Raw genomic sequence first — 20,246 nt, 5'->3', positions numbered from 1 at the left:
GGCACAGTGGCTCACGCCTGTAATCCCAGCACTTTGGGAGGCCAAGGCAGGCGGATCACGAGCTCAGGAGATCGAGACCGTCTTGGCTAAAACGGTGAAACCCCGTCTCTACTAAAAATACAGAAAATTAGCTGGGCGTGGTGGCGGGCGCCTGTAGTCCCAGCTAATCGGGAGGCTGAGGCAGGAGAGTGGCGTGAACCCGGGAGGCGGAGCTTGCAGTGAGCGGAGATCGCGCCACTGCACTCCAGCCTGGGCGGCAGAGCGGGACTCTGTCTCAAAAAAAAAAAAAGTTTTAATGAAAACTTAGAGACATATACAAAAGTAGAATAATAGCAGGTTGGTGCAAAAGTAATTGTGGTTTTTGCCATTACTTTCAATCTGTCAACTAATGGCAATGATCCTGATTTGAATCTAATTCAGACATCCAGTTAGAAACTTGACACCGGGCACAGTGGCTCACGCCTGTAATCCCAGCACTTTGGGAGGCTGAGTTTTGCCATTACTGTCAATGGCAAAAACCACAACTACTTTTGCACCAACGTAATATAATGCACTTGTTCTCAACCAGGGTTAAGAGGGTGTCAAAAGGGGCAAAAATTAGTTCTTGGGGAGGGAGTGAATAAATCTTAGGCAAATCTCTAAATAAGATTCTTTTAAGGCCAGTCGTGGTGGCTCACACCTGTAATCCTAGCACTCTGGGAGGCCCAGGTGGGTGGATCATTTGATTCCAGGAGTTTGAGATTAGCCTGGGCAACATGGCAAAACCCCATCTCTACTACAAAAAATACAAATATTTACCTGGGCATGGTGGCGTGCACCTGTAGTCCCAGCTACTGGGTGTGCTGAGGTGGGAGGATTGCCTGAGTCTAGGAAGTCAAAGCTGCAGTGAGCAGTGATCACACCACTGTACTCCAGCCTGGGTGACAGAGTGAGACCACGTCTCAAAAAAAAAAAAAAATGATTAAAAACTAGTAACCACAATATTATCATGCCTAAAACATTAAAAATACCTTCTTAATATCATAAAATACCCAATGTTCAAGGTTTTTTTGTTTGTTTTTGTTTTTGAGACAGAGTCTTGCTCCATTGCCCAGGCTGGAGTACAGTTGCACAGTCTTGGCTCACTGCAACCCCTGCCTGCTGGGTTCAAGCGATCCTCAGCCTCCTGAATATCTGGGACTACAGGTATATGCCACCATGCCCGGCTTATTTTTTTGTATTTGTAGTAGAGAAAGGGTTTTGCCATGTTGGCCAGGCTGGTCTTGAACTCCTGGCCTCAAGTGCTCTGCCTGCCTCAGCCTCCCAAAGTGCTGGGATTACAGGCGTGAGCCACTGTGCCTGGCGTCAAGTTTCTAATTGGATGTCTGAATTAGATTCAAGTCAGGATTATTGCCATTAGTTGATAGATCTCTTAAGTCTATTTAACATAAAGTTTTCCATGGTTCTCTTTCTTTTTTCTTGCAATTTACTTGTTGAAGACACTGGGTCATTTGCCTGTAGAGTCTCTCACAGTGTGGATTTTGTAGATTGCATTCTTGTGGTATCATTTAACATGTTCCTCTCTGCTTTAATTTGTTGCTCGGCTTTTATTGGGGTATGGTTGATTGACAGTAAACTGCATCTATTTAAAGTGTACAGTTTTATAAACTTTCACAGATGTATACATCCACGAAACCGTTACCACAATTGAGATAGTGAACATAGCCTTTGTCCCAACGGTGTCCTTTTGACTGTCATCACTCCCCCATGGATGCCACCCTCCCATAAGAAAGCACTGTTCTGACTTGTGTTACTATAATTTAGTTTGCATTTCGTAGTGTTTTAGCTAGAATCATAGGATGTGTACTTTTTTGTCTGGCTTCTTTCACTCAGCATAATTATTTTGAGATTAATCTATGTTGTTGTTTGCATAAATATTTCATTCCTGTTTGTTGCTAAATAATATTCAACTGAATGGCTATATCATGATTTGTTGTTAGCCATTTGAATTTTTTCCAGTTTTTGGCTATTACAAACAAAGTTGCTCTGAACATTTGTGTACACGTTTTTACATGGATATGTATTTCCTTTTCTCTTGGGAATTTCCTAAGAGTGGAATGGCTAGATCATATTGTAAGCATGTGTTTAACTGCACCCACCGTGAGAGTGCCATTTCCTCTACATTCTCACCAATACTTGTTATGGTCAGTCTTTTTCACTGAAACCATTCTATTAGTTTGGTACAAAAGTAATTGCAGTTTTGCTCTCAAAAGTAATGGCAAAAACCACAATTACTTTTGCACAAACCTATAATATGTGAGTAATGTGTGTGTGTGTGTGTATGTGTGAATTCTAGCTCATTTGCTAGAATTTTAAAATTAGCTTGCTAATTTGTACAAAAAAAATGCTTCTTGATATTTTTATTAAGATTGTGTTGCATATAGGGATCAAACCTGGAGAATTGCCATGTTAAATATTGACTATTCTGGCCGAGCATGGTGGCTCACGCCAGTAATCCCAGCACTTTGGGAGGCCGAGGCAGGTGGATCACCTGAGGTCAGGAGTTCGAGACCAGCCTGCGAAACCCTGTCTCTACTGAAAATACAAAAAATTAGCCAGACATGGTGGCAGGTGCCTGTAATCCCAGCTCTTCGGGAGGCTGAGGCAGGAGAATCGCTTGACCCCAGGAGGCGGAGGTTGCAGTGAGTCAAGATCGTACCACTGGGCTACAAGGGTGAAACTCCATCTCAAAAGAAAAAAAAAGGACTATTCTGACCCAATAACCAGGTATATCTTTCTATTTGTTTGTCTTTGAGAGCTTCTTTCAGCAAGGTTTCATAGTTTAGAGTGTACTAGTCTTCTGCATCTTTTGTCAAATGTCTGTTTCAGATTTTTAATGTTTTATAAATGATATTTTAAAAAGTTGTAATTCCTGATTGTTTCTGGCATACAAAAATATAATCTGCCCTGGTCTACACATCTTGTATCCTGCAGTCTTGCGCAAAGTCATTTATTAGTACTAGTAGCTTTTTTTTGCATTTCTTTGGATTTTCTACATAGACAAATACAGTTTTGCTTCTTCCTTTCTAATCAGGATGCCTTTTATGTATCTTTTTCCTTTTATTACTGGCTACGAACTCCAGAACAATGTTTAATAGGAGTGGTGAGAGCTTGTCTTGTCTTGTTTCTGATCTCAGGAGGAAAGCATTCAGTCTTTCATCAGTAAGTGTGATTTTTTGTTGTAAGTGGTTTGCAGATTTTTTTTTTAATTGGGTTAGGTTCCTTTCTGTTTCTAGTTTTCTAAGAGATTTTTTCTAAAAAATCAGGAATGGGCATTGAATTTTTTTGAATGCTTTTTATGTCTGTGTAAGTGATCATATGGTTTCTGTTTTGTAGTTACTATTGTGAGTTAAACATTGATTGATTTTTCTAATAATGACCAACCTTTAATTTCTGACACATAGTCAGTCCAGTTGGTTATTATCCTTTCAGTATGTTGTCAGATTCAAATTGCTAAAATTTGTTTAGACTTTTTTTCCCTATCTGTATTTATGAGCGTTATTGATCTGTAGTTTTCTTTTCTCACAATGTCTTTTTCTGGTTTTGGTATCTGGGTAATGCTTGCTTCATGGAACAAATTGGGGGAATATTTGCTCCTCTTCAATTTTTTGGAAGAGTTTGTGTAGAACTGGCATTTTTTCTTCCCCTAAATATTTGACAACATTCACGATGAAGTGATGTGGACTGGAAGTTTTCTTTGTGGGAAGGTTTTAACTACAGCTGCAACTTCTAAAATAGATAAGGGGCTATTCCCCTTGACTGTTGCTTCTTAAGTGAGCTTTTGTAGTTTGTATCTTTCATGAATTTGTCTCTTTAATCTAAATTTTCAGATTTATTGGCATAAAGAGTACACAGTATTCTCTTATCCTTTTAACATCTATAGAATCTGTACTGATGGCACCTCTCTTATTTTTGATCTTGATAATTTTTATTTTCTTTCCTTTTTTCCTGATCTATCTGGCTAGAAATTTATCAATTTTATTTATCTTTTTAAACAACTAGCTTTTATTTTTATTGATTGTATTGTTTTTCTATTTTGTAGTTTACTGATTTTCATTCTCACTATTTTCTTTGATGATGATGGTGATGATGATGATTGTTGTTATTATGTGAGTCAGGGTCTTGCTTGGTCGCCCAGGCTGGAGTGCAGTGGTGTGATCTTGGCTCGCTGCAACCTCCGCCTCCTGGGTTCAAGTGATTCTTGTGCCTCAGCCTCCTGAGTAGCTGGGACTACAGGTGCATGCCACCACAACTGGCTAATTTTTGTATTTTTAATAGAAACAGTGTTTCACCATGTTGGCCAGGCTGGTCTAGAACTCCTGACCTCAAGTGATCTGCCCGCCTTGGCCTCCCAATGTGCTGGGATTACAGGCATGAGCCACCGCACCCAGCCTCTTTGTTTATTTTAAATTTAATTTCTCTTCTTATTCTAGTTTTGTAAAGGGAAGGTTGGACTCACTGATTTAAGATGTGATTATTTTCTTTTCTTCTTTTTTCTTTTGAGACAGGTTCTTGCTCTGTTACCCAAACCTGGAGTACAGCTCACTGTAGCCTCAACCTCCTGGGCTAAAGCGATCCTCCCATCTCAGCCTCCTGAGTAGCTGAGACTGCAGGCGCATGCCACCATGCCCAGCTAATTTTTAAAGCATTTTTTGTATGCTTTATGCTCTGTGTTGGTCAGGCTGATTGCTAATTCCTGCGCTCAAGTGATCTGCCTTGGCCTCCCAAAGTGTTGGGATTACAGGCAAGAGCCACTGCACCCAGCAGACCTTTATTATTTTCTAATATAGGCATTTAGTGCTATAAATTTCCCACTAAATGATGTGTTAGCAGCCTCCCACAGATTTTGGTATGTTGTATTTTCACTTTCATTCAGTCCAAAATATAAGTGTCTTTTGACTTTTTTCTCTGATCTGTGGGTTATTTTGAAGTATAGTATTTAATTTCCCAACACTTGGGGGTTTTCTAGAGATCTTTTTGTTGCTGATTTTTAATTAATTCTATTTTGGTCAGATAACACACTTTTTATGACTTGAATCCTTCTGAATTTATTGAGATTTGTTTTATGACCCAGAATGTGGTCTATCTTGGTAAATGTTCTATGTACACTTGAGAAGAATGTGTATTCTGTTGTTTTTGGATGGAATGTTCTGTAAATGTCAGTCAGGTCAAGTTGATTGATAGTGTTATTCATCTTCTATATTCTTGTTGACTTTCTATATAGTTGTTCTATTCATTATTGATGATATTAGAATTTCTGACTATGATGGTGGATTTTTAAATTTCTCCCTGCAGTGCTATCATTTTTTACTTCATGTATTTTGAAACTCTGTTATTAGGTACATAGGTGTTTAGAATTGTTATGTTGTTTTGATTAATTGTCCCCCTTTATTACAAAATAAACTTCTTTTTATCTTATAATAGTTTTTGCTCTGAAGTATACCTTGTCTAATATTAATATGGCCACTCCAGCTATCTTTGAACTGTGTTAACATGCTATATAATTTTCTGTCTCTTTACTCTTAACCTATTGGTGTCTTCATATTTAAAGTGTGTTTCTTGTAGACAGCATAGAGTCTGGTCCTGCCTTTTAAAAAAAATGCAATCTGGTAATTCCTGTATTTTAATTGGGAGTGTTTAGATCATTTACATTTAATGTGTTTATTAATATAGTTATTTTTAAGTCTGTCATCTTATTTGTGTTCTATTTTCCATCGTTCTTTGTTTCCTTTTTCCTTTTGTTCTGACTTTTTTGGATTAATTTTCATTTTATTTTTTTAAATTGACAAATAATAATTGTATATATTCATGGAAAACATAGTGATATTTCAATACATATAATGTATAGTGATCAGATCAGGGTAATTAACATATTCATCATCTCAAACATTTTATTGCTTCTTTGTTTTGGGAACATTCAGTATCCTCTTGGATTAATTTTTTTAATGATTCCATTTTATTTATTATTATTGTTTTTGAGACAGAGCCTTGCTCTGTTGCCCAGGCTGGAGTGCAGTGGTGCAATCTTAGCTTACTGCAACCTCTGCCTCCCAGGTTCAAGTGATTCTCGTGCCTCAGCCTCCTAAGTAGCTGAGATTACAGGTATGCACCACCATGCCCAGCTAATTTTTTTGTATTTTTAGTAGAGATGGAGTTTTGCTACATTGGCCAGGCTGGTCTCCAACTCCTGGCCTCAAGTAATGTGCCTGTCTTGGCCTCCCAACGTGCTGGGATTACAGGTGTGAACCACCACGCCTGGCCTGTGATTCCATTTTATATGGTGCACTATTAGTAAATTATTAGCTATAACTCTTTGTTTTGTTATTTTAGTAGTTGTTTTAGGGTTTATAAGGTATATGTTTATTTATCGCAATCTATCGTCAAGCAAGTACTATTATACAACTTCATGTACAGTATAAGCTTAGAATAATGTACTTTTATTGCCTCCTTCCTATTCTTTATACTTATTGTCATGTATCTTACTTTTGCTTGTGTTTTAAAATCCAGAATACGTTGTTAGTATTTTTGTATGGTCAATTTTATGTAAGGAGTTTCAAAAAATTTTAAAAAATTATATATTTACTTACATAGTTACCATTTTTGGTATTCGTCATTCCTTTGTCTAGAACCAGATTTCCGTCTGGTATTATTTTTTTCTGCCCGAAGCACTCACTTTAACATTTCTTATAGTGTGGATCTGCTGGTGATTAATTTCCTCAGCTTTTGTAAGTCTTTAGTTCACTTTCATTTTTCAATATTTTAACTATAGTGAAAATATTTTATTGTCAATTACATTGAGAATGTTTTTCTTTCAGTAGTGTAATGATGTTTATCCGCTGTCTTCTTGATTGCCGTATTTCTGACAAGAAATCTGTGCCATCCTTATTTTGATTTCTCTCTACATGACATGCCTTTTTCTTTTTTCTTTGGCTGCCTTTAAGATGTTCTTTTGCTAACTGGTCTTTACAAATTTGATTATAATATGTAATTTTCTTCAGTTTTTTTTTTTTTTTTTTTTGGTGTGGGTGTGTGCTTGGATTCTTTGAGCTTCTTAGATCTATGGCAAGTTTAGAAAATTTTTGGTCGTTGTTTCTTCAGATATTTTTTCTGTCCCCACCTCACTCCTGTTATTTGGTGACTCAAATTATATACATAATAGGCTGCTTGACCTTGTCCGACAACTCACTGATACTTTTTAAAAATTAATAGACTTTATTTTTTAGAGCAGTTTTAGATGTACAGAAAAATCATGCAAATAATTCCCATATGTCCATTCTCCCCTCTTCTTCCTATAGCTTTTTTAGTGTGATACATTAGTTACAATTGATGAACCAACACTGATCCATTATTGCTAACTCAAGTCCATAGTTTACATTAGGGTTCACTCTTTGTGTTGTACATTCTAGGTATGTTGACAAATGATGATATCATATATCCACCATTACAGTATCATACAGAATCATTTCTCTGCCTTGAAAAAAATCCCCTATGCTCCACCTAAATGTACCTGCTTCCCCTCTCCCTGAAAACCACTATGTTTTATTGTCTCTAGATTTGCCTTTTCCAGAATGTCATATAGTTGGAATCACACAGTATGTAGCCTTTTTCAAACTGATTTCTTTCATTTAGCAATACCCATTTACACTTCCTTCAGGTCTTATTATGGCTTGATAGCTCATCTCTTTTTATCCATCAATAATATTCTATTGTATAGATGTTTGTTTTTACCATTCACCTGTTGAAGGACATCCTGTTTGCTTCCACTTTGGGGCAATTATGAATAAAGCCATAATAAACATTCATATGCAGGTTTTTATGTAGACATATGTGTTCAACCCAATTACTTAAGTACCTAGGAACATGGTTGCTGGATTGTATGGTAAGAGAATGTTTAATTTTGTAAGAAACTACCAAATTGTCTTCTAGAGTGGCTGCAACATTTTGTATTCCCACCAGCAATAAATGAGAGTTCCTGTTGCCTCGGATCCTTGTTAGCCTCTGGTATTGTCAGATTTTTAGTCATTCTGCTAAATGGTATATAGTGCTATCCCGTTGTTGGTTTGATTTGCAATTTCCTAAGGACATATGATGTTGAGCATCTTTTCTATGTTTATTTGTAATTTATGTGTCTTCTTTGATGAGATGTCTGCTTAGATCTTTTGCCATTTTAAATTTGGCTTGTTTGTTTCTTATTGTTGAGTTTTAAAAGATCTTCACATATTTTGGATGCCAGTCTTTTATGTGTTTGGCAAATATTTTCTCCTACTGTGTGACTTGTCTTTGCATTTTCTTATCAAGGACTTTCTCAGATCAGAAGTTTGTAATTTTTAATGAAGTCCAATTTTTCAAGTATTTCTTTCATTGATCAGGGTTTTGGTGTTGTATAATAAAAGTCATTGCCAAACCCAGGGTTATTTAGATTTTCTCCTATGTCATCTTCTAGTAGTTTACATTTAGGTCTATGATTCATTTTGAGCAAATTTTTATGAAAGGTGTAAGGTCTGTGTCTAGAACCTTCCTCCTCCCCCGCCCCCACCTTCCTTCCTTCCTTTCTTTCTTCCTTCCCTGTTGTTTCTGCATGTGATGTTGCATGTCCACTTGTTTCGGCACCATTTGTTGAAAACACTACCTCTTGCTCCATTGCCTTTGCTACCCTTGAATTGCCTTTGCTCCTATGTCAAAGATCAGTTGACTACTTGTATAAGTCTATTTCTGGCCTCTGTTCTGTTCCATTGATCTATTCATCTATTCTTTTACTAATACTACACTGTCTTGATTACTGTAGCATTACAGTAAGTCTTGAAGTCAGATATTATTGGTCCCCTGACTGTTTTTCCTTAGTACTGTGTTGGCTATTCTGGGTCGTTCATCTTTCCATATAAATTTTAGAACCAGTTTGTCAAAATCCACAAAATAACTTGCTGAAATTTTGACTGGGATGGCATTGAATCTATAGATCAGCTGACATCTTGGCAATATTGAGTCTTCCTCTTCATAAACATGAAGTATCTATTTATTTAGATTTCTTTAATCAGTTTTGTAGTTTTCCTCATATAGATCTTATACATATTTTATTAGATTCGTAACCAAGTATTTTTTAATGCTAATATAAATGGTATTGTGTTTGAAATTTCAAATTTCAGTGGTTTGTTGCTGGTATATAGGAAAACAATTGACTTATGTATAAACCTTTTATCCTGGCAAGCTTGCTATAATTGATCATTGGTTCCAGTTTTCTTTTGTTAATTCTTTAGGATTTTTCTATATAAAAATCATGTCATCTGTGAACAAGGACAGTTTTCATTTATTTCTTTCCAATCTGTGTATATTTATCTCCTTTTCTTGTCTTAGGGCATCAGCTAGAACTTCCAGTACAATGTTGAATAGGAATGATGAGAGAGTACATCCTAATCTTAGGGGGAAGACATCCAGTTTCTCATCATGAAGTATGACAGTAGCTGTAGGTTTTTTATAGATGTTCTGTATTAAATTGAGGAATTTCTCCTCTATTTCTAGTTTGCTGAATTTTTATCGAGATGGAGGTTGGATTTTGTCAAATGCTTTTTATCCATTTATTCATATGAGCATATGATTTTTTTCTTTAGCTTCTTGATGTGACAGATTGTATTTATTGACTTTTGAATGTTTTTTAAAACTGTTCAGATACAGTGATGATTTTAATTGCATATGAAATTAACTTTGTTATCTTCAGGCTTATCACATCAAAGGTTTGCTTGCAAAATTGGACCTTTGTTCTTATTCAGTAAATCCATGTTACAGGATGAGCCAGGATTTAGATATGTAAATATATGTAACTTTTTAGCATCTTTCATTTCAAATTAGAACCACGTATTTGGGATTTACTGCTGTAGTCTCGTGATAATGGCTGACATGAGAAGACATTAAAAAAAATCCTGAAGTTATCCATACTTGCTATTTATTTAGTCTTCTTGTTTGGAATGAAAAGTAAATAATTCACAAATACTACCACCTAAGCACCTGTTTCAAATGAAACATCAGTCTTCAGCTGGCAAAATAATGTCTTTATAATTAAGGAAATAGCAGCAGAAAACCTATGCTAGTTGCTTTTTCCTTCCTGGAGAAGTTGACAGGATAACTGCAATCCTAGGGGCATCTCTGTGTTGAATCTGAGATGTGGAACAAAAAGAAAAGTGGCCTTTTCCATTCCAAGCCGTGGAGGTAATGTGTAGAGAAGAGACAACCACATTTCAAGAACAGAGAAAGTAACTGGATAAAAGAAGCAGGACTGCTCGCTTTAGGATACAACATAGAGATACTTGCCACGTCCCGAGTTCAGATTTTTTTTTTTTTTTTGAGATGCATATCAAAGCACCTAAAGTTCGAGAAAAAATGTTCTTCCTGTGATAAGGAAAAAAATGTTCTTCCTGTGATAAGGAACCTGCACTGGGGTTAATTTAAAAAGATGTCAGAAGTCGCAGAGAAGTGGTTCTCAGGCTTTTACGGAACACTCTCCTGTTTAAGAATCTGCTGATATTATGGACCTTCTTCTTTCTACAAAAATGTATAATTGTGCATAAAATTTCCAATAGTTTATAGTCCCCTACTTAAGACCTTTGCTTTAGTGTAGATTATTACTCCCCTCTGTAAGGTAGGGAAGAAAAATATTCCATTCCTTTCCTCTGGTCAGTATCTTTTTTCTTCTTGCACAGTCCAGCAGACACACTCGGCCTCCCAGAAACCAGCTGGCACCCCGGCCAAGAGGCCAGTTTGCAGCAGCGTGATCATTCCACCATCTTTGCTGCCGTTTGAATCTTGAACCAGCTTTGCATACCTGTAATAAATTCCATTTAGCCATGGCATGTAGTTTTTTAAAAATACATTGTTGAATTTGGTTTGCTAATGTTTTGCTGAAGATTTTTGTATTTATGTTCTTGAAAGATGTTGATCTGAAGTCTTCCTTTCTTGTAATTTGTTTATCTGGTTTTGATATTAGGGTAATGCTGGACTCACAGAATAAGTTAAGAAGTGTTCTGGAAGAGATGATAGAGAATTAGTATCATTTCTTCCTTAAGTGGTACAGTTTACTAGTGAAATCAGCTGGACCTGATGTTTTCTGTTTTGGAAGGTTATTAATGCTGGTTAAAGATAGAGGCCTATCAGATTGTCTATTTCTCTTTGTGTGAGTTTTGGTAGACTGTGTCCTTCAAGTAATTGGTCAATTTCAATTAAGTTATTAAATTTTGGACATAGAGTTGTTGATGCTCTTTCTCTTTTTTTCTTTTTTCTTCTGTGTAATTATGGGTAATTTCTATGTCTTCAAGTTCACTAATCTTTTCTTCTGTGATGTCTCATCTGCTCTTAATCTTAGACAATATATTTTTCCTCTTAAACATTATAAATTTTATCTCTAGAAGTTTGATTTGGGTATTTTGTATATCTTCCATATCTCTACCTAATGTTGAATTTACGGAGTATAATTTTCATAACTGTTTTAATGTCCTGTGATGATTTTTTTTTTTTTTTTTTGAAATGGAGTCTTGTTCTGTTGCCCAGGCTGGAGTGCAGTGGCACAATCTTGGCTCACTGCAACCTTTGCCTCATGGTTCAAGCCATTCTCCTACCTCAGCCTCCTGAGTACCTGGGATTACAGGTGCCTGCCATGACACCTAACTTATTTCTGTATTTTTAGTAGAGATGGGGTTTTGCCATATTGGCCAGGCTGGTCTCAAACTCTTGGCCTCAAGTGATCCATCCGCCTTAGCCTCCCAAAGTGCTGGGATTATAGGCATAAGCCACTGCACCCAGCCTTTCTTTGCTAATTCTTACATCTGTGTCAGCTCTTTGTTTGATTTATTGATTATTGTCCTCATTATAGTTTGTGTTTTTCACACCTCTATGCATGCTTGATAATCCCTGATGATTGAATGCCATATGTGAATTTTACTTTGTCAGGTGTTTAATATGTTTGTATTTTTATAAATATTTGCTCTGGAATGCAATTTACTTGGAAATAGTTTGATCTTTCTGGGGTCTTGCTTTTATTATTTGTTAGGAAGGTTTAGAGCAATGCTTAGTCTAGGACTAATTATTCCACATGACTAAAGAAAGACCCTTGTGAGTGCTCCACCCAATGATCCGTGAATTGTTCGATTTTACCGTCTGCCTGGTGTCAATAAGCTGTTCTTAGCCCTGTGTGAGTGCGAGATACTATTGCTTTGAATCCTTTCAGATGTTTTTTTTTTTTTTTTCCACATCCTCAGGTTTCTTTTATATTTTGTTTGTTTTAGAGATGGGTTCTCACTGTGTTGCCCAAGCTAGAGTGCAGTGGCTATTCACAGGCATGATCATCACACACTACAGTCTTGAACTCCTGGGCTCAAGCGATCCTCCCACTTCAGCCTCCCGAGTAGCTGGGACTGTAGGCGTGTGCCCACCATGCCTGGCCTAGCCTCAGGTATTTTTATTGCATACATGAGTTGACCAGTACTCTGCCGTTTCCATGAGGGAGAGACCCACTGCAGATTTCTGGTGCTCTCTCTCTGAGCAGTTACCTTTTCTCTGCAATCTGCTCTAGAAACTCTGCTTTTGTCTCCCTTCCTGGAGTGGAAAATCTTAAGACAAAAAGGAGGTCATAGGTAGATACCAAGAAGAACCTAGTAGAAGAAATTTCTTACTCTCATATGCATCCACAGGCCAATGGAGATATTCAGCCCCGGAAAGTAAAAAGAAGCTTGCTTTCCAAATGATTCATCAGTTAGTGTTTTCTTTCAGTGAATGGAAGATTTTAACACAAACAAGAGTTTGTAGGCAGACATTGAGAAGAAGCTCTATCTCCTCAATTTAGGGAGTCTGCTGGGATCTGCCTCAGTTCGCCTACCCTGGGTTATGGTTGGGAATCTGTTAATACGGTGATTGGGGAAAATTACAGGGTTTGTCTTATTTTGCATCTCTCAGAGATCACTGTCTTTTGTTTTTGTCTGGTGTCCAGTGTCTTGAAAACTGCTATTTCATTATTTTATTTATATATAAATATATGTATTTTATATATAAAATATTATATATATGTATATATATATTTGAGACAGGGTCTTGCTGTGTTGCTCAGGCTGGAGTGCAGCCGCGTGATCTTGGCTCACTGCAACCTCCGCCTCCTGGGCTCAAGCAATTCTTCTGCCTCAGCTTCCCAAGTAGCTGGGATTACAGGCGCCTGCCACCATGCTGGGCTAATTTTTGTATTTTTAGTAAAGACGAGTTTTCACCATATTGGCCAGGCTGGTCTCGAACTCCTGGCCTCAAGTGGTCCACCCACCTTGGCCTCCCAAAGTGCTGGGATTACAAGTGTGAGCCACTGTTCCCTGGCCTATTTCATATATTTTTAATGGTTTCTTGGTTGTTTTCAATGGTAGGATAAATCAGGATTCTGTTACTTCATCTTGGCTAGAAGCAGAAATTCTTTAAGTTTTTATTGTGAGAATTTTCAAAGATACAGAGTCGTTAAAAGAATGACACAATGATTATTTGTATACTTAGCACCTAGATTCAGGAACTGTGTGTGTGAGTGTGTGTGTGGGGAGGGGAGGTGTGTGTGTGTAAGCGTGCACGCCTGCCATGTTTATATATTTGCTGGACCATTTGAAACTAAATTGTAGAGGTATCAGGACATTTCACCACTAAATCACTAAATACATTCACCTAAAACCCCTAAAAATAAGGACAGTCTCCTGCGTAATCACACCACCAGTATCACACCTAAGAAGATGAAATCATTCCCTTTATCATCTGTATTAGTTATCTGCTGCTGGGTAACAAAATACTCCAAAACATAGCATTTAACACCACAAATATTTTTATCTCACAGTGCCAACTGTTAGAAATCTGAAAGCAGCTCAGCTGGATGGTTCTGGCTCAGAGTCTCTCATGAGGTTGCAATAAAGCTTCCAGTTGAAGCAGACATCTCCAGGCTTGTTCAGTGGCTGATGTCTGGAAGCCTGAGGTTCTTTCTCCATTGCCCGATCTAGTCTACCTGAGCATTGTCACAACATGGCAGATGCCTTCACCGAAAGCAAAGGATCTTTGTGCGTGTGTGTGTGTGTGTGTGTGTGTGTGTGTGTGTGAATGACAGTGAGAGAAAGAGAGAGAGAGCAAGTACCCAAGACGGAAGCTGTAGTCTTTTATAACTATTCACAGCCGTGACTTACCATCACGTCTGCAGTATGGTATTAGACACATAGACCAATCCTAGTGTAATGCAGGAAGGACTATGTATGGGTGTGGGGGTGGGGATCACTATGGCCCATCTTGGAGGCTGGCTACCTCACCATCTAATATCTGATTCATCTTCAAATTTCTCCAAATGGCCTAAAAAAAAAAAATAAAAAAATAAAAAACCAGAATCCATTGCATTTGGCTGTTGTATCTCTTTGGTCTTTCTAATCTATGACATTGGCTTTTTGAAAAGGCCAGTCTTCTAGAACATCCCACAGTCTAGGCTTGCTGATTATTTCCTCACTTGACTTGTTCCTCTATCCCCTGTATTTCCTATGGATTGAAAGTTTAGTCTACAGGCCTTTTAAATTCAGGTTAAACATCCTGCCAGGAAGATATAGCCAAAGCTATGTACTTCACCCGGAGGCATATGTCAGGAGGGATTGCTATTGGTGATGCTGTTTGATCATTTGATTCCAACTGCTTCTTAAACAGACTTTCAACCAGACTACCTGCTTTAAGCCCCATCTTCACGCCTCTTTCAGAGGTACTTGGTGCCTTCAATTCCTGAGGCCTTCTGGAGACTTGCAGTGCTAATCGGCCAGCTTCTGAGCTTCCCCACCAGTAGCCTAGGTTTCTGCTTCCTCTGGTCTGCTAAAACAGTTATTATCCATCTAGTTTTATTAGTTTTGTTGCTCTCATCTCCTCTTCTCACTGGAACCCTCTGAATACCTCCTCTAGGCATCTGTTCAGCTATGACTACATGGTTCAAATATTTTAAAGAAAGCTGCCTTTGGTTATATATCTTTTCATAGTTCCTGTTTAGAGATGACTGTCCTTTGGTTTTGTCCCAAACCAAACAAAACCCACATGTTGACTCTCATTTCGATGAACTCCGTGTGGTGGCCCTCATTCTTGGGTCAGGATAGCATTTTCCAGATTCACTTACTAAGATCTACAAAGGATTAGTAAATAGCCCTGTGAGGAAGGAATTTTAGGCTCCACTTTAGAGATGCAGAAATGAATAAGGTAAAGTCTCAACGTCAGTACATGGCAGAATCCAGATTTGAAACAAGATCTGCTTGACTCAAAGTCTTCGCACCAGAGTGTAGTTGCAGTGAATATCACTTTAAATAAATGGAAGCCACTTATTAGAGGTGTTAATCTCTCTCCGGGTAACAGGAATTTATGATTGAGCCATGAATTTGTGTCTTATTAACTTTGTGCTCTTGGATGAGTTTCTTTGCCTCTTGGAGCCTTACTTTTTTCACCTATGATGTAGGTTGATAGTACGTAACTCACAGAGGTTTCTTATGGGCTAAAGAAGATGCTGCTTGCGAACGGGTTTCATGTAGCATTCTAAGGATATAAAATACAGAACCTGACTTCCATGCCTATTGATTCCAGCCTGGAGATGGACATAAATACCACTGTGGGGACTGTGAGGGCTAGAGGCCACATGCTAGTTGCTATTGAAGAGGATGAGGGCAGCTGCAATTCCAGTTCTTCCCACACATGAGAGCTTGAGTCCGGGATATAGAGCTGATTTTCCAAGAGGAGCCAAAAACCTCAATTTGTTTATGAACTCTCCTGATTTTTAAATGTTGGCATCTAATTGAAACAGAAATCATGGGGACTAAACAAAGTTTTTGGCTGCAGGTAACAGTTTTGGCAGCAAAGCTCCCACAGTGCCAGGCTCTGTGCTAGGGTGGCTGGGGACAAAGGCAGGTCAGTCGGTCCTCCCTGGGAGGCTGCGATCCAGGGGTGAGAGCAGCCTTCCATGGAAAAGGGGTACTATAATAGGATTTAGTGAAATGGGATTTGACCCACATTATCCTTGAGCTCCTTAGGCGTGGACCTGCAGAACACTTTTTGTAGCTGAAATTGAAAAAGTAAAACAATTTGCAGCAGGCAGAGCGAATGTCTTGGGAAACGTTTCTAGGGCTTTCATGTCTCCTGAGGGCTTCCCCTATCTCATTTGAGTTATTTCATTAAATGAGCAATAATCCTATTTTCCTGGGCAGGGGGCACTAAGGCTGATAGAAAATAAGGGTCTGAGAGTCATACAAGCTGGGAAAAGGGAGGGGGCCAGCCTGGGACCCAGGCTCAGGTAGGGAAGGGGAATTGGGGCCTGACAATATTTGAACCCCTGATGTTCATACTGATCTCATTGGATCTTCCAGGCAACCATGTAAGGTCAATCTCATTATCCTCACTTTATAGCATTAACTGAGGCTCAGAGGGATGAAATGACTATTCAAAGACACAAACCCAAGACACTCAGGAAGGTAAAAAAGTGTCCATGCGCTCCTGAAATCATCTGCAAAATGTTTTATGTTTGTACTTGTGTCCATTTCCCAGGGTAAAGAGCCTAAAACTTTCAAAGGATTCTCAAAGGGGTCAGTGATTCTCAAAGATTAAGAGCCACTAATTTAAGCCAAGGCTTTTCTGATTCCAAAGCCTGTTCTCTGAGGCCCCCTCTGCCAGACTCTAGTTAAGAGAACGTTCTTAAAAGTCAAACTCATATAAAACCCAGATCTTACTAGCTGTGAGACCTTGTTTCCCCATCTATAAAATAGGGATTCAGCCAGGCATGGTGGCATGCACTTTTAGTCCCAGCTGCTTGGAAGGCTGAGGTGGGAGGATGGCTTGAGCCCAGGAGGCAAGGCTGCAGTGAGCTGTGATTGTGCCACTGCACTCCAGCCTGGGTGACAGAACGAGACCCTGCCTCTTTAAAAAAAAGGATTCATTTATTTCACAAATATTTTATTGAGCTCCTGGCTCTGATTCAGACACCATTCTAGGTGCTGAGGACACAGCAATGAAATAAACAGTGTCTCTGCTGTCATTATTCTTTTTTTTTTTTTTTTCGAGTTGGAGTTTTGCTCTTGTTGCCCAGGCTGGAAAGTGCTATGATGCGATCTTGGCTCATCGCAACCTCCGCCTCCTGGGTTCGAGTTATTCTTCTGCCTCAGCCTCCTGAGTAGCTGGGATTACAGGCATGAGCCACCACACCCAGCTAATTTTGTATTTTTAGTAGAGATGGGGTTTTTCCATGTTGGTCAGGCTGGTCTCAAACTCCCAACCTCAGGTGATCTGCCCGCCTCAGCCTCCCAAAGTGCTGGGATTACAGGCATGAGCCATCGTGCCCGGCCCTGTCATTGTTCTTATATTCTGTGGGAGGATAAAGACAACAAGCAAGCAGATATTTGCGAGATGGTGATAAGTGGTACGGAGGAAAATGAAGAGGGGTCAGTGGGATAGGGCATGCTTCAGGGCTGGGGCTAAATATTTTAGTATAGTCACAGAGTTGTACAGTCATCACCACTGTCCATTTTAAAGCATATCCATTACCTCAAAAAGAAACCCCATTCTTTTAGGCATTACCCAAGCCCCATAATAACCCCTCCACTCCTGCCCTAAGCAACTACTTATTTCTGTCTCTCTATGGATTAGCCTATTCTGGAATGTCTCATAAAATGGAATCATGTAATCTGTAGTCTTTTGTGACTTGAAGCTTCGTCATATAGTCTGGATATAAGAGTTTAAAAATCTGATACACAGTTTGCAAATATGTTCTCTCAAGTCTGTGGATTTTGATTTCCTTCTCTTAGCAACATCTTTTGAAGAGCAGAATTTTGACAAAGTCCAATTTATCAACTTTTTCTTTTATGGGTCATTCTTCTAGTGTTATAGCTAAAAAAATCTCTGCCTAATCTATGATCACAAAGATCAAAGATTTCCCCCTATGTCTACGTCTTCCTTTAAAGGTATTTTTTTCTAAAGAGAGACCAGAAATCTGTTTTCTATGTCCGACGTCTCAATTTGTAAGATTAAAATGAAACACATTAAAAAAACAAACAGACATGTATATGGGCTTAAAAAAACAAACAGACATGTATATGGGCTAGAAAAGGGCCATAGACTCTCAGTTCTCATATATTAGTTTATATTGCATGCAAAATTGCTTATATTTGGCCATTTTTGATCTATAAAAACAGCAGTTTCATGCTAATGGTCTTTGTAGGTTATTAAGTTGTAGGTAATCCAAGTGAGTCACAGGTCTGCATGGGTATCACCACTAAATCACTAAACACATTGGCCTGAAACTCCTAAAAATAAGGACAGTCTCCTGCGTAATCACACCACCAGTATCAAACCTAAGAAGATGAAATCATTACCTTTATCATCTGTATTAGTTATCTGCTGCTGGGTAACAAAATACTCCAAAACATAGCATTTAACACCACAAATATTTTTATCTCACAGTGCCCAACTGTTAGAAATCTGAAAGCAGCTCAGCTGGATGGTTCTGGCTCAGAGTCTCTCACGAGGTTGCAATAAAGCTTCCAGTTGAAGCAGACATCTCCAGGCTTGTTCAGTGGCTGATGTCTGGAAGCCTGAGGTTCTTTCTCCATTGCCCGATCTAGTCTACCTGAGCATTGTCACAACATGGCAGATGCCTTCACCCAAAGCAAAGGATCTTTGTATGTTTGTGTGTGGTCTGTTTGTTTATTTGTTTTCTGGTCGAGGCCCTTGGGTTTGCTGAGCCTTCCCTATTATAGATGAGAAGACCAAGCCCTAATGAGGGGAAACGTCTTGCCTGAGGACACCCAGCCATTCTCTGCTTAGATGCATGCATTATGAAACCCAAAGATCCTCTGGCACTGTGCTCTCCAAAACAGAACCCTCCGCAAACACTGTATTTGAGCTTCACATTTGAAATATGGATTTGAGCATTGTAATAAACAGAACAAAAACCCTTGGATATATTGCATACTAAATGTTTGCATTTGGAGATGGCCAGCACAGTTTCTTCAGCCTTTAACTCAGTTTTCAGCAAGTTTGACACTGAAGTTTGTCCTGCTATCTCTGTACAAGTAAAGAGGACCCTAAAAATTGCAAGCAAAGCAAGGTTATAAATACTGCTAGGATTTTCAACTGTTATTACTTGTTGACCTGGGATTTTCTTAATATATTTGCAATTTTAAAAAGTTTAAAAGTTTTGAAGCTTAAAGTCAGTGCTGAGGTTGAGACATGACTAAATCTGTCATCCATGATATCTAATTTATTTTTGTTTGTTTGTTTGTTTTTTCAGACAGTCTCGTTCTGTCACCCAGGCTGGTGTGCAGTGGTTCAAGCAATTCTCCTGCCTCAGCCTCCCAGGTAGCTGCGATTACAGCGCCCACCACCATGCCCAGCTAATTTTTGTATGTTTAGTAGAGATGGGGTTTCACCATGTTGGCCAGGCTGGTCTCAAACTCCTGACCTCAAGTGATCCACCCGCCTCAGCCTCCCAAGGTTTTGCGATTAGAGGCGTGAGCCACCATGCCCAGCGGAATTTCTTATTCTTTTTGATCTATCAAAACAACCTCATTGTTCTCAATGACTGACCTTATAATAAGTAAATGTTGTAGAACATACAGTGTCATTTTCCTTTTCCAGTAGAGGAAGATTACATTTCCCAGAGTTTCTTGCCTTTGAATGGAGGCCTGTGACTGGATGCTGAGGGCCTCTGGGATGTGGGTAGACATGGGGTTTGTGGCTTCTTCCCCTTACACAGAGGCCAGAGCTGTATCATGGCAGAAGCACAGATGGTGGGAGGGTGGGTCTCTGGACCACTGGTTGAGGGGTAGAGAAGATCTGCTAAGAAGAGTTCCCTGACCTGCACCCAACAATGACAGGAGCGAGAAGCAAACCTTTGTGTGTTAAGCCACTGAGATATTGGGGTTTATTTATTACAGCAGATTCTGGTCTATCCTGACTAATACTGGATCAAACAAACAACGTTTCTTGCAAATCAAAACCACAATGAGATACCATCTCACGCCAGTTAGAAAGGAGATTATTAAAAAATCAGGAAACAACAGATGCTGGCGAGGCTGTGGAGAAATAGGAATGCTTTTACACTATTGGTGGGAGTGTAAATTAGTTCAACCATTGTGGAAGAGTGTGGTGATTCCTCAAGGATCTGGAACCAGAAATACCATTTGACCCAGCAATCCTGTTACTGGGTATAT

Source organism: Pongo abelii, chromosome 4 (assembly GCF_028885655.2).
Source record: "Pongo abelii isolate AG06213 chromosome 4, NHGRI_mPonAbe1-v2.0_pri, whole genome shotgun sequence".
NCBI lineage: Eukaryota > Metazoa > Chordata > Mammalia > Primates > Hominidae > Pongo > Pongo abelii.
Note: the sequence above shows the minus strand (reverse complement) of the source record.